Genomic DNA, 17,123 nt, shown 5'->3' with positions numbered 1-17,123 from the left:
TAGTGTACAATATAGCTGTAACAAATTTAGGCAACGGATACGATACGTCCACTGGGATTTTTACCGCTCCTTCAAATGGTGTCTACATCTTTTCCTGGACAGTTCTGTGTGAAAGAAGCAAGCACTTCTTCACTTATCTCGCTCTAAACGGAAACCTGATCGCAAGAAACTTCGCAGGGGCACGGAATGTAACAGAATACAATTCAGGAAGTCAGAATGTTGTACTTGAAATTAAAAAGGACGATAAAGTTTCCGTAAGGATTATGGATGGATATACAGGACTGTATATGCATGGTGAAAGTTGGTCAACTTTTAGTGGTTATAAACTATACGACATTTAAAGTTATAGTTGTCGTATATTACTATAATATAAATAATAAAAATCTTGCAGATTGTTGTCTTTTTTATGGTCATTTACATTGCATGGCTAACGAGTCATAATACACGACCACAGAGGCCTTTTTGGATGTCCTAACATGAAAACATGTAACTATGCACTTATACTGATAGTTTCTCATATATATATATATTTTTAGGAACGTGCGGCAGCACTCAATCATATTATTAAACTGATATAGTTTTACTATGAATTGTGCTCTTTTCGATTGAAAATCCCAAATATGTTTTTCATTAATGCTTAAGGGATTTTTTTTGTTAATATAGATAAGAAGATGTGGTATGAGTGCCAATGAGAGAACTATCCATCCAAGTCACAATGTATAAAAAGTTAACAATTATAGGTCAAAGTACGGCCTTCAACATGGAGATTTGGATCACACTGAACAGCATGCTAACAAGGGCCCTAAACGGACTAGTGTAAAACAATTCAAACAGGAAAACCAACGGTCTAATCTATATAAAAACGAGAAACACCTATGAACCACACCAACAAACGATAACCACTGAACAACAGGCTCCTCGTAAGTTACTTTAACTCGACAATTCATATGTTGTTCACTGCCGTCACCAATTGTAATGATAAACAATCATGAACAACCTGTTGCAGTTCATCGGAGGATTTTTTCCTTTACTTCGTAAACATGAGATATATTATATATAGACTTCTTGAATAATACCATGCTCATTCGCATGCTAGATTCAATAATATAAACGATACCAATGTTACTGCACCAGATGCACATTAATGTCTCTTCGGTGATTCTCGATGCCAAAATATTTAAAAATCCAAAACTGTATACGAACTTTGGTTTTCTTTGTTTTGTCATAAATCGGGCCGTTTGTTTTCTCGTATGAATTTTCTTGTTGTTACAATAGATCCATGTAAGGTTGCAATCACATATGCAGTAATTTGATTTAGCTTCCGGAAACCACTTTTTGCAAAAAAAATCAGTTTATTTTTAGTAGCTACGACCTTGCCCTATGACATGGTGACCTCAAACCCAATAGGGATCTTCCTCTCATGGTGTGGCCATATTCCGAGAACATGAGGGTCTGGAAAAGTCCTTCATTTCAGTATTCTTTAAATTTTAGGTCATTTTTCACTATTCTTTATATTTTTGCCTTTTATTCTCTATCATTTATATCTTAGCACCCCATTATTCTCTATTATTTATTTGTTTGGCCTATTTGTTTCAATTCTTTTTTTTTTGCCCATTTTTTCTGTAGTTTGTCCATTATTCTCTGTAAACCCCATCCAGACCCTCTTATATGTCTTTGATCCAAGTAATGTTTCAGTCCGATATAAAGTATTCGAGTTAGCATCCAGAAACGAAAATGACCACTGCCGTAGCGTACACTCCTAAAGGAATTGAGGCAAAGAGGACTAAATATTCGTTGGATGACCGACGGACAGGTCAAAAACTATATAACCCTGGTACTTCGTAGCGAGGGGTATATACTACATAAAGAATGGTGGTTTGTTTCCAGAATAAATAATATAACATATTTTTTTGTATTTATAGTCGGTTTTGTACAATTTAGAAAACACAAAATCTCTTCGAGGGGTATATACTACATAAAGAATGGTGGTTTGTCTCCAGAATAAATAATATAACATATTTTTTGTAATTATAGTCGGTTTTGTACAATATAGAAAACACAAAATCTCTCGAGCTGCTTATTATCCCGACATTATTTATTTTATTCAGTATCAGTACAAAAAAAAATGAAAATAACACTCAGTCTTCATAAATTGAATGCGCTCGACGCTTTTATTTGATTTACCTTCACCAGGTACGCTCAACGCCATACCGGTATATTTGAAAGCTAGGGATGTATAAGTACCGAAACACAGGAAGAGCTTTATGACCATAAGGGTTCTAAAATTAAATAATACCCAAATCCATCTAAGACCAATTTTGCCTGAGGGAAATGGAACCCAAATTTCTTAATAATTTCTAAATCTATCAACGGACAATTTGAAAAAAGGTATGTTATAAATCATGTCAGTACCGACAGCAATAGCCACCAAATCATATTGCTTGCAATAGCACAATAAAACGTTTATGGGCTATCCCAGAATGCAACATTTTTTACGGATTCTAAAGTGGAGTAGGTACTATTAACTATTCCAGTAACGGATCATACATGGTTTTTGTTGGAGTTGGTGCTCAATTTTAGGTTTTCTGTGTAATATTTTGTCCTTTCCTGCTTATATCTTTTGGCTACGGTGTTTGCCTTTTCCCCTTGGCAAAGTCATTCTTTACAATATGAATATAAGGAGATGTGTTATGATTGCCAATGAAACAACTATATATCCACCAAAGTTCAAATGAAGTGGATGTAAGCAATTATATGCAACCTTAAGGCCTTTAACAATGAAAAAAACTCAATACCGTAAAGTCGGCTATACAAGGTCCCGCCATGAAAAATATGAAAGAATTCAATTGAGAAAACTAACGACCTAATACATAACAAAACAATTTTCGAAAAACAAATATGACAGTCATGAACCAACGACAACCACTGAACTGCAGGTTTCTGACTTGTGACAGGCACATAAAGAGTATGGTCATGCACATACACATCTTTTTCTTATTTCAAATTACTTCAAGTGTGCAGCGTCGGGAAATACCCATAAGTTGACCTCACTGCACTATGTTGCTTGTTCTCTCAAAGGTAGTGACGAGGCCTGGAAATAATATAGCAATCATGCCAGTAACATTATTGATGGCATTTCATGCAATCTTTACACCAAAATAATCCAGTCACAACACTCCTAATCCAAGAATCAAAACTTAAGTCACACTTCAGTACACATTAGGTGATTCACTTAACAAGAGGCTTCCAAGAACTGAATCGTTCGACTGGTAAAACATTATGCTACCTGGATATCATTTCCCTCCCCTTTATTGCAATCAGTTGTGTTTGCTTATTTGTAGATCTTTAACATTTAGTTGCCCTTTTTTAGGTTTTGTTTTAATTGTCATTTTTTACTGTTACAGTTTATATCTATCTATTAAAGTTTTTGAGATAAAATACCTCATGTAATAACAATAAATTCTTTAGCTTAAGTGTGACAATTTCGCCATGGTGACTTGCTTGTTAATCTAATTTTGCTGATCTTTTTTTGCTATTTAAAGTTTCTTTCGAACTCTTACAGTTTTTGACAAAAATGCAAACTATAGGCTCTAAAGAGCCTGTGTCGCTCACCTGCACCTTCAACAGTGACCACTTTTAAGTAAAAATCATCATTAAAAGGGATCAACCCTATAGAGAGTTAACTGACAATTTCAGTCATGTTGACATATTTGTAGAAATTATCCTGCTGATAATTTTTCCTTTCTAAGTTTCTATTTATCTATAAATATCATTAAAGGCACTAACTCCAATAACGAGTCTACTGAAGATTTCCACCATTAATGGCTTATTAGATCTTGTCTTGCTGATCATTTGTGCTATCTAAGGTTTCTATTTATCTATTATAGTTTTCAAGATATAGGCAACAAGCATTCTGAGAGTATTGCATGGCAATACATAGTCCCCTACAGGTTAAAAATTCATTGTATTTGAACAAAATGCTAACTTGATCTATAACTTGTCATGGTGTAAACTAGATAACAAATATCAACTCAATATCTTCAAGCATGACGAAAAAAATTGTTGGAAACTGATTATTTAAGTAAATTTTCTAAGTCCAAGGACCATAACTCTGCACAAAATCATAAGACCGGAACAAAATTCGAAATTGATCTGTAACTTGTCAAGATAAAACTATATACCAATTATCATGATTATCAAATCAATATCTTCAAGCATGACGAAAAAAGTGTTGAAAACTGATTATTCGAGTGAATTTTCTAAGTCCAAGGGCCATAACTCTGCACAAAATCATCAGACCGGAACAAAATTTGAACTTGATCTGTAACTTGTCATGATTAAACTATATACCAATAATCAAATCCTAGCTTCAAGCATAACATAAATAAATTGCTTCGCCTAGCGCAGCTGGATTCGACCGCAGAGGTCCAACCCTGAACAGTTGGGGCAAAAATGGACACAATATTCGCGCTTGATACAGGTCAGAATTTGGATTGTAATTAAATATTTGACACATAATAGGTTTCTGACACAGAATAACTATAGTCAAAGAACTTAGAATTGGTTATATGATTTGAATTTATATATGCGAATTGACATCCCCCCCCCCCCCCCCCGTTTTTTTTGGCAAAAAAAAAAGTGTTTGAAGAAATTTTCTTTTTAATTTCTGAAATCTGAAATGAGAAAAAATTGTTCCCACCCCCCTTTTTCCAAAAAAAAATTCTTTCCGTCAAGATATGGTCATATCTCATTTCAAATTTCCAATGGAGTTTGCAACCATAAATACCCATTTGAATACATCATAAAAGTCTTAAAATAGAGAATGACATACTTAATCATGGCTAAAATTAATATTCCTTAATCAGCATTTTTAAATAGTAACTTCTAAAAATAAATTGACAGTTAAATAACTTCAAGACAATACAACATTTCTTTATACATAATTTAAAAGCAGTGTAAGGGAGGTAATCCAAACATAACATTGTACTTTTTTTTAATTGTCCATTAATCAGGAAACCCTTGTTTTTCCCCCTTTTTTGCCCCTAATTCCTAAACGGTTTGAGCCATAATCCCAAAAGCCAATCCTAATCATCCCTTTGTGGTATGGAAACTTGTGGTATAATTTTAGAAAGATCCATACATCGTTCCACAAGTTATTGTCTGGAAACTAGAAAAATGCTTATTTGGACCTCTTTTTGGCCCCTAATTCCTAAACTGTTTGGACTATAACCCGCAAAATCAATCCCAACCTTCCTTTTGTGGTTATAAACCTTGTGTTTAAATTTCATAGATTTCTATTTACATTTACTAAAGTTATTGTCCGGTAACCAAATGTCTTCGGACGACGACGTGATAACAATATACGACCGCAAATTTTTTTGCGGTCGTATAAAAAGTGCGGAAAACTGATTATTTGAGTGAATTTCCTAAGTCCAAGGACCATAACTCTGCACAAAATCATCAGACCGGAACAAAATTCAAACTGTAACTAGTCATGATAAAACCACAAACCAAATATCAAATCAATATCTTCAACCACTAAGAAAAAAAGTGTGGAAAACTGATTTGCCGGACTGACGGATGGACAGACAGACAGACAGACAGACGGAGTGCAAACCTAATGTCTCCTTCGACTTTGTTGGTAGGGGACTAAAAATAGAAAAAAACGTCATTAAAGGGCAATAGCTCTTATAAGGAGTCGTCTGATGTTCACTTATTTGTAGATCATGTCTTGCTGGTCATTTTTGCTATTTAAAGTTTCTGTGAATCTATTATAATTTTTGAGATAATACGGAAAAAAATTTTAAAATGGTAAAATTCGTCATGTAAGGGTAATAACTCCTATAAGAAGTCGTCTGACAGTTTTGACGTTCATGAACAAATTTAAAGTTAGAGCTCAACATTCTGAACATTTTTGCTCCCATTAGAATTTCTCTATTTATAGCTGTTTTCAAAATACTACGCAAAATTGCATTTTACCCCTATGTTCTATTTTTAGCTATGTTGGCCAACTTGGTTGGCAGGCGGTGTCATTGAACATATTTTAAAACTAGATACCCCAATGATGATTGTGGCCAAATTTGGTTAAATTTTACCCAGTGGTTTCAGGGAAGAAGATTTTTTGTTAAAGTTAACAGACGAAGAATGTCAAGTGATGAGAAAAACTCACTTGGCCTTTCGCTCACATGAGCTAATAAAATGCTTTCCTGAGCGCAGCCTGATACAACCGCAGTGGTCGAACCCTGAACAGTTGGGGCAAATTTGGACACAATATTCAAGCTTGATACTATCTGAATTTAGATTGTGATCAAATTTTTGACATAATATAGGTTTCTGACACAAAACAAGCATTCTGAGAGTATTGCATGGCAATACATAGTCCCCTACAGGGTAAAAATTCATTTTACTGGAACAAAATGCTAACTTGTTCTATAACTTGTCATGGTGTAAACAAAAAGTAAATATCATGTCAATATCTTCAAGCATGACTAAAAACAGTGTGAAAAACTGATTATATGAGTGAAAAAAAAAAACATAAGATGTGATTAATAGTTCTCTAAAATTAGATATGATGTTATACAGTGTATATCTATTTTCAAATTATAATCAAATATAATTAATAATTCCAAATATTTTTTCTTTCATTTGTCACAAACTAATATAGATTTGTAACTTATCTATAAAATGTCAACAACTTTTATCTACACAATGTAATGTATAGAAATATATACATTAATAAAAATAGATTATTATCTAATTAAAGGATTTCTCTTCATATTTTTTTTTATATATATAGCATTCAGAAAATTAGTTTATACTAAATAACAAACAAACCTGCCAAAAAATTCTTCAAATAATTTAACAAAGAATGTATTTTAAAAAAATGAGTTATCTCCCTTTGTACAGAAATATGGTTTAACATAGTACTCTAACATTAGATATGGTCCAGAGTTATGGTCCATAACTCTGGACTAAATCATCAGACCGGAAAAAATTCGAACTTGATCAATAACTTGTCATGATAAAACTATATACCAAATATCAAATCAATATCTCCAAGAACGAAGAAAAAAAGTGTGGAAAGCTGATTTGCCGGACTGACGGATGGACAGACGGACAGACGAACGGAGTGCAAACCTAAAGTCCCCTTCGACTTCGTCGGTAGGGGACTAATAAATGTGGTCAAAGATCTTACAAATCTAATGCAAAATACTGTGCAGTTGAAGATTTCTTCTTGAAACTTTTCAAAAATTTGAAATTCTGAAAATTTTGAAAAAAAAATATAAACCTTTTTAAAAAAAAAATTTGAAACCTCCCCCTTCCCTCCAAACTTTTTGAATCCCCCTTTTAGCATTAACCATCAAACTCAATTGCAGTCTTTCCTTAGTAGAATGGAACCTTGTAGTACAATTTTAGAGAGATCCATACGCTTAATCACAAGTTACTGTCTGGAAACTAGAAAAATGTTGGTTTTTTTTAATCATTAAAGCCCATTTAAATACATCATAAAAGTATTAAAATAGAAAATGACATCATAGTCATGGCTAAAATTAAATAAAACCCCATAACTCAGAAATGTAAAATGTAAAATTTATAAAATTCTAAAGGGAACTTACATCACTACATACAAACAATTCAACAAAGTTTCATAAGAATTGCTGAAAGCATTTTTGAGTTTTTGTCAGAAAACTGGAAAATCCCCCCTTTTTTATGAATAAAACCCTGTAACTCGGTAACGTAAAATCTAAAATTTATAAAAATCGAAAGGGAGCTCATGTCAATAGATATAAACAATTCACCCCAATTTCTTGCAAGTTGGTGAAAGCATTCTTGACTTATTGTCCGAAAACTGGAAAATCCCCCTTTTTTTAATGAATAAAACCCATAACTCGGAAATGTAAAATCTAAATTTTATAAAAAACGAAAGGGAGCTCACCTCAATAGATATAAACAATTCACCAAAGTTTTATGCAAATTGTTTAAAGCATTTTTAGTTAATGTTCGACATGTTGACGACGGACAGACGGACAACGGTATACCATAATACGTCCCGTAAACGGGCATATAAAAACCATCATCAGCAACTTTTAAAAGTAATATCTAAAAATAAAAATTCTTTCATCAGCATTTAAAAGTAACTTCTAAAAATAAATTGACAGCAAGGACTTTGCAACCATAAAACCCATATAAATACATCATAAAAGTATTAAAATAGAAAATGACATCATAATCATGCCTAAAATTAAAACACTTTCATCAGCAACATTAAATAGTAATATCTAAAAATAAAATAATCTTAAAATAAAATTCCTTCACATACATAATCATGGCTAGAATTAAATAATTTTTGAAATAGAAAATGACATCATAATCATGCCTAAAATTAAAAAGCCTCCATCAGCAACATTAAATAGTATTATCTAAAAATAAAATTCTTTCACATATATATACATAATCATGGCTATAATTAAATTACCTTTATTAAAAATTTTTAAAATAGTAATTTCTAAAATTATATTGACAGCTTATTACCTGAAGACAATACATTTCTTTATAAATAATTTACAAGCAGTGAAAGGGAGGTAATTTGACAATATGTGTTTGAATTACCTCCCTTATACTGCTTTAAAATTATGTTTTGTACTTAAGTAATTGTCCATTAACCTGGAAACCCTTGTTTTTCCCCCTTATTCCTAAACAGTTTGAGCCATAACACCCCAGAGCAAATTCTTACCATCCCTTCGTGATATGGTAACTTGTGGTATAATTTTAGAGATATCCATACACCATTTCACAAGTTATTGTCTGGAAAAATGCTTATTTGGGCCCCCAATTCCTGAACTGTTAGGACTCTTACCCCTAAAATCAATCCCAACCTTCCTTTTGTGATCATAAACCTTATGGTAAAATTTCATAGAAATCCATACACTTAAACAAAAGTTATTGTCCAGAAACCAACGTATCTTCGGACGACGACAACGATGTGCTACCAAAAATGTTTGAGGTCGTATAAAAAGGATAAAAACCATCATTCAGTTGACTAAACTTCTAGAAGGAGTTGTTTGACAATTTCAGCCATGATGACTAATTTGTAGATCTTATTTTGCTCCAAATTTTTTAGTTTCTCTCTATTATATTTTGCGCAAAAACGAGAAGAAAATCATCTTACAAGGACAAATACTCCTCTCAGAGGTCAATTGATGATTTCAACCATTTCAAATTATTTTGATGAACATTATTTGCATTATATTATTGCTCTCTTTCTATCTTTGTTTTGCAAAAAAAAAAAACATAAAATGGGTAAAAATTGTCATTCAGGGGCAAAAACTCATAAAGGGAGTCATTTGTAGATCTTTTCTTCTTTATCTATTAAAGTTTCTGCTAAAAACACAAAAAATTAGTAAAATTAGTTTTTCAAGGGCCATAACTCCTACAAATGGCTACAAATGGTCAATTGGCAACTGTCCATGGTGACTTATTTGTAGATTTATATTTTGTTTAATGTTTTTACTAATAAAGATAACCTCTATCAATTATAGTTTCTTTAATAAAATGCAAAAGGGGTAAACATCATTTTTTAAAGGTGACAACTCAAATAAGGGGTCATTTGACAATTTATGCCAAATTGCTTATTGTTCTGGTTATGTTTTTTGTTTAAAAATAAAATCTTTCTTTATCTGTTATATATTTAACAAGATATTAAACAAGAGTGCACATGCAGAAATGTCTCGCTTTCTTTACTAATCATTGATATTATGTTGATAGTTCTAAATATAAAACTTTACTACAACTATCACATAAAGTTAACATGATCCAAGAAAATGAGGTCAAGGTCATATAAACCAAACAAGAAATACATATACACCTTACAATCATTCAATACACTAAATATAGTTGACCTATTGCTTATAGTTTCTAAGATACAGACTTAACCAAGAAAACTAAACATTGACTAATGAACCATGAAAATGAGGTCAAGGTCAGATGGACCATGCCAGGCAGACATGTACAGCTTGCAATCCTTCCATACAACAAATATAGTTGACCTATTGCTTATGGTAATAGAAAAACAGACCAAAACACAAAAACCTAACACTGAGCAATGAACCGTGGAAATGAGGTTAAGGTCAAATAAAACCAGCCTGACTGACATGTACATCATAAAATATTTCCATACACCAAATATAAATATAAAGACCAAAACTCAAAAATTTAACATTGACCACTGAACCATGAAAATGAGGTCAAGGTCAGAAGACACCTGCCAGCTAGACATGTACACCTTACAATCATTCCATACACCAAATATAGTAGACCTATTGCATACAGTATAAGAAAAACAGACCAAAACACAAAAACTTAAATATAACCACTGAACCATGAAAATGAGGTCAAGGTCAGATGACACCTGCCAGTTGGACATGTACACCTTACAGTCCTTCCATACACCGAATATGCTAGACCTATTCTTCTAGTATCTGAGATATGGACTTGACCACCAAAACTTAACCTTGTTCACTGATCCATGAAATGAGGTTGAGGTCAAGTGAAAACTGTCTGACGGGCATAAGGACCTTGCAAGGTACGCACATACCAAATATAGTTATCCTATTACTCATTATAAGAGAGAAATTAACATTACAAAAAATCTTAACTTTTTTTCAAGTAGTCACTGAACCATGAAAATGAGGTCATGGACAATGGACATGTGACGGACGGAAACTTCGTAACATAAGGCATCTATATACAAAGTATGAGGCATCCAGGTCTTCCACCTTCTAAAATACAAAGCTTTTAAGAAGTAAGCTAACGACGCCGATGCCAGATCACTATCCCTATCAGTCTGCAGGCTCGACAAAAACTGAAATTTGCAAAAACAATCCGACATAATTTTTAAGTGCATCAACTCCAAAATGGGTAGTCCAATTTTTCTGAAAATTCAGCATAAGATGGACCTTTAACTTCTGACCATTTTTTTCAGATTGGCTCTTACTGCTTTGGTTTTTGAAATGGCCAAAAACTGCATTGTACTCCTTCGACCTACTGGGTATATACATACGTATGTTCTACTTTAGCTAGAGTGGCAATGTTTGTTGATGGTCTTCCATTTGAAGCAGATGGACAAAAAAAATTTACAGACAGACAGACTTCATGAAGAACTGATGGACTGCCAGAACAAAATGGTTTTAATCTCTGCAATTTCATTGGATATTAAAACAGAATTAAATTTTTCTCAGGGTAAGATTAAATATGTTCCATTTTCAGAAAAGTGAAATCTAGGTCAATAAAATATAGATTTATCTATAAGCTATGAACAATAAACACTGTATGGGCTTGTTTATTGATACTTCTGGCATGACTGGAATATATGGAGGAAAGAGCAACCCTTCCAGGCCTTGCTGCTGATCTGAAATTTTAATAGTAATAGTATTTACTGTAGTGTAATTAAATATGATGAGTATGGCAAACACATTTTAAACATCTCACTATAAATAAATATTTTTAATAAAAAAAAATCAAGTCTTCTTAATGATGAATTTGGTGTAAAAATCTTCATAGAAACTATCATCACTGATGTTTATTAATCAAATTCTGAAATCGTCCTGCAACTAATAATGAAGTGTCTACGAATCTATCCACACAATTACATAAACATGTTTCTGTACGTCCGTCCATTTTTTCTCTTGGTTTATCTACACATAGATCCCAACAGACGTCATTTAGTTTGTGTATCTGTTGCTGAAGTTGAGCCTTCTGCGATTCCATTTCTAAGAATGATTTCATTTCTGCATCCACTTGTCCTTGACCTCCAGGTGGTGGATTCCCAAATGATGATGGTGGCGGCATTCCAAATGAAGAAGCACCAAAACCTGTATCGTAGCTCATAGTTCTTATAAATCTACTTTTGATTCAGTCAGCTAATGAAGTTTATATCTGAAAGGAAAAAAAATTTGTTAAGATCTGAACACCAAATTGTTGCTCATTTTGCCTCTACATGTGAAAGAAAAGAAAGCAAATATCACCATGACCCCCGTCCCCAAATATACATACATGTACAAGGGTTATATCTAGAGGTAAATAAGTCATATTTCAATTAATTCATTTTTACATTCATGACATTTTGCATTGTGAAGTCTATAATTTTACTTATGTGGAACACAATTAATTGACCCGTGCATGCTGTATAACCCTTGTATGTTATGCAGAGTACACGAAAAGTGGTGGTCCGACAGTCCGAAAGATATGACCACCAAAATTTTGCAAAGGACCGATACAATTTTGGTATTTTGAAAAAGAAATAATAGTGAGGACCAGCAGATTTTTCTTATGGACCACCAGGGAAAAAAAGATTTCAGGAACTCTGCTATGTGACCCTAGGATGCTGTGTGACCCTTGGATGCTATCAGTATGTGACCCTAGGATGCTGTGACAGTGGTAATCTTCCCTAAAAGTATACTACCAGTACTAATCAATCAACAGTCACCTATGATGTATTATTATTTCACTATTTAACTATAATTAATGACTGAACAAAAAAAAAAATTCTTCAAACTCAAAGTTAAATTTAAGGAAAGTACAAAAACTAGTGACATTATACTTGATACTTTTGCGTTACAGTACCTACATGTAACTATTGACTGACATTGTGTTGTTGATTGTCAAAGATTTTCTGGTGAAAGAATGATAAGAAATTAATTGTTTATTTTTTTAAATGTGACTATCCGTATAGCCTCACATTATGAATCTATTGAAAACTTGAGCATACTTTATGGTTTTTTAAAGCAAGTTCCATTCCAAAAAATTTGTAGTTGTCTATTGTAAAGTTACCATGTGTATTCATCATGTTCATTGGTTATGTTAAAATAGATTTTTATTATTGACCAATGAGAAAATTTTACTTTTTATTGGACATGATCATGAAAAACACACATAAAAACATTGTATTTTTGCTCTTTTCCCTTATTTCTAACCCTGAAACACTAATAAAAAGTATCCAGGAAACATATTTATCTATTTAATGATAATTTAGGCAGTACTGATAAGGCAAATCCAGGTAAAGGATAGACATGAATCAATCAATAATTGTGTTATTTGCTGCAATATTTATTTTCTTCTCAGCAGGATCTTAAACTTGAAAAAAGGTATGAACAGTTCATAATTAAATATGAAAATTAACATGCTGCAGCACTGCAGGTACAACAAAAATAATAGGAAGGCGCTACAGGATCGCAGAATCATATGTATCGGCCTAAGGAGAACACTGGAATTAATGTTAAAATTCACTGAATTTGGTGCATAGTTTAAATAGTAACACAATTTGAAACTTTATAAAACAACATATAATGAACTGTATTAATTAATTTATCATGTTTATTGATTTTTTTTTATAAATTTATTAAATTGGCAATCAAAATAAATAAACAGCTGCGCCATGTGCGCATGATACGCCTGTCGCATTTTCAAAGAATAAAGTTCAATAACTTCTCAATGTCATATCAGAAATTTAATAAAAACTAAAGGGAGGTTATCTTAACAGATATAAACCAGTCACCAAAGTTTCATGAAAACTGCTCAAAGCACTTTAAAGATTTTATCCGAAAACTGGAAAATCACCCCCTTTTTATGAATAAAATCCCATAACTCGGAAACGTAAAATCTAAAATTTATAAAAATCGAAAGGGAGCTTACGTCAATAGATATAAACAACTCACCAAAGTTTCATGAAAACTGCTGAGAGCATTTTTGAGTTATTGGCCGCAAACTGGAAAATCCCCCTTTTTTTAATGAATAAAACCCCCTAACTCGGAAACGTAAAATCTAAAATTTATAAAAATTGAAAGGGAGCTCATGTCAATAGATATAAACAATTCACCAAAGCTTCTTGCAAATTGGTGAAAGTGTTTTTGAGTTATTGTCCGAAAACTGGAAAATCCCCTTTTTTTAATGAATAAAACCCCATAACTCGGAAACTTAAAATCTAAAATTCATAAAGAACGAAAGAAAGCTCACATCAATATAAATAAACATTTCGCCAAAGTTTCATGCAGATTGGTTAAAGCGTTTTTGGGTTATGGTCCGACATGTTGACAAGGGATGGACAGACGGACAGACAGAGACGGACAGAGGTATACCATAATACGTCCCGTAAACGGGCGTATAAAAACTAGAGGCCCTAAAGAGTCTATGTCGCTCACCTTGGTCTATTTGCATATTTAATAAAGGACACTCTCCCACATTGTAGACAAGAATATAATTCATTACAAAAATCTCTGTTTTGTTGATCTTGTACTGCTGATCATTAAGTCCGTTTAGCTTCTCTCTATCTTCATTAGCTTTTGCTCAAAACACAAAAAAGGGTAAAAAATCCACATTTAAGGGCAATCACTCCTATAAAGCGTGACAGACAGCCTACTTACTATATCTTGTATATCAGCAAAATTTGACTTGTTAGTAGATCTTGCCTTGCTGATTATTTTTGTGATTTAAAGTGTCTATTTATCTATTATAATTTTTATCATATACATGTAAGGCAAAACGCAAAAAAATGGTGAAAATAGTCATTTATAAAGGGCAATAACTCCAATAAGGAGTCATCGGACGATTTCCTACATGTATACATATTTTCTAAACTGTAGAACTTGTCTTGCTAATCATTTTTGCTTATTTAAGTTTCTATCTATCTATTATAATTTTTAAGATATAAGGCAAAAACGCAAAAAATTGGTAATTATCTTCATCAAAGGGCAATAACTCTAATAAGGGGTCGACCAACAGTTTCGACCATGCATACTTATTTGTAGAACTTGTTTTGCTGATCATTTTTGCAATTTAAAGTTTCTCCTTATTACAGTTTTCAAGATAATAGGCAAAAATAAAAACAAAATGATAAAATTTGTCATTTAAGGGCAATAACTCCTATAAGAAGTCGTCTACGAACAATTGCTAAAGCTCAACATTCTGAACATTTTTGCCCTTGTCAGATTTTCTCCATTTGTAACAGTTTTCAAAATAGTCATAGACAAAACTTGCATATCTAATAGAAAACTGACAATCAAAAGCTACTTAGCAGTTAAACGTGCTAAAAATTATAAATAAATAAAATCAAAATATATATTTTAGAATGACTTGGTTATGAAAAAATAATGTTCTTGTAGGTAAAACAATATAACAAATTATTCTCGAAAATAAATTAATAAATGCAGATATCTTTTTTTAGCCAGAACTAATGTTTTCATCATACTTACATATTTACATTTTTAATTTTATATCTTTTATCACAATTTAACTTTATTTAAACAATGTATGTTAACTATTATAAACAAGTCTATTGAAAATATGATTAATAGAAAACATGGAAAAAGTTGAATATATGCTCCATAATATTTATCTACCATGCTTTACATGGAATGTTTTGGTAGTTCACTAAATCTCTTTACTTAAACTAATTTATTATTATATATAAAATATAAAATTATTTTACATCTATGATTTAGTAACTAACTTATTCATAAAAAATAAAAATGATTTAAAAAGACAATTTCTCTTCTACAAATGTAGAAAATCTGATGAAATAAAGAAAAGAATGTACTTTCTTATTAATTTTTTCCCAAATTCGATGCAGTTCGACACCTTAATGAAGCATATCAAAGAAAAGGTGTATTTTAGAAGTTCAACGCTATTCCCATTTTCAGGAACTAACAGGAACATAGTTTTTATAAAATATAAAGATACAAGCCTTTAAAAAACATTTTTTAATTTATTTCAATATTTTCCTTGTAATATGAGCAATTTCTGACCGATTTCATTCATTTTTTCACCATTTTATTTGTTTGTCTAGTGCGCTAAAAATAGACATACTCTCACAACAGAAGGGACATAACTCGAGAAGACAATTAAGAAAATCTATTCAGCTGTACTGGTCAATACAGATCGACAGATAAGAGATGTAGCTAAAGTTACTTGATTGAGAACAACCCACATGAAACATCAAAGACAGTCAATTTGGTCATGGTTCTTTTCATCTAACAATAGAGAACAGTAGGGAACATTTGACGAGCTTTATCTATGGGTTTATACATATATGGATGAACCTTAAACATTAACCAAGTTCATAAATTTATGAAGTCAGAAGGGCTTGCACATAAAAAAAATGTCACAAATCAAATGTACCAAAGAATTACAATTGGTGTCACACTTGCTCAGTTTCAAAATTGATTAGGTCTTTCCCAACTAAGGACGAAACGCTAACGCACGTCTTGCTAATCTGTTGTTGATTTTTTTCAACCGATGACGATGTGAAGCCTAAACAGAAAAATCATGACATCCTATACTAGGCGTTGTTATTTGAAGATCTCTGACAGGTCAGGTGTAAGTTTACCTAGGACTACAACTTTTTATAAACTCTATATTCATATAAAACTAGCTTATCGTGTCTATATTAACCTATTCTTTGGAATCAGTAATAAAACCTTTAGAGGAAGATAGTAACTCCCTAATATCATGGTTCTCTTTCAACAAAATGCAGGCAAACCCAGAAAAATTCCAGGCAATTGCCATAGGTAAAAAAACACACACTCAAAATATGGTCTTCAACCTAAATGGATTCAACATAAAATGTGACGATGAGGTGAAACTTCTAGGTGTAACAATAGACTTTAAACTGGATTTCAACACTCACATTTCAAATATATGTAAAAAAGCCGCAAGACAACTAAACATACTAAAAAGAATCAGCACTCATCTCACCAGACTTTCTAAACTTACAATATACAACTCAATTATCTTGTCAAACCTCAGCTATTGTCCTCTCACATGGCACTTCTGCAGTGAACAAAACACAAAGAAAATAGAAAAAATACAAGAGCACTCAAGATTCATTTATGATGACTACAAAAATTCTTACGATACACTCCTTGAACAATTTAAGCTACCGGCACTAAAAATCAGAAGAATGAGAACCATGGCATTAGAGACTTATAAAATAATTAATAAATCAAGCCCAGAATTCCTACATAATTTAATAAACATTAAAGAAAATTCATATAACTTCATGTAAAAAGGCATAGCGGATATACCACGGCCAAAAACAAGAAGGTATGGTAAGAAAAGCTTTAGCTATGAGG

Source organism: Mytilus californianus, unplaced genomic scaffold (assembly GCF_021869535.1).
Source record: "Mytilus californianus isolate M0D057914Y unplaced genomic scaffold, xbMytCali1.0.p SCAF_9, whole genome shotgun sequence".
NCBI lineage: Eukaryota > Metazoa > Mollusca > Bivalvia > Mytilida > Mytilidae > Mytilus > Mytilus californianus.
The sequence above is the reverse complement of the archived record's forward strand: the minus strand, read 5'-3'. Positions refer to the sequence as shown.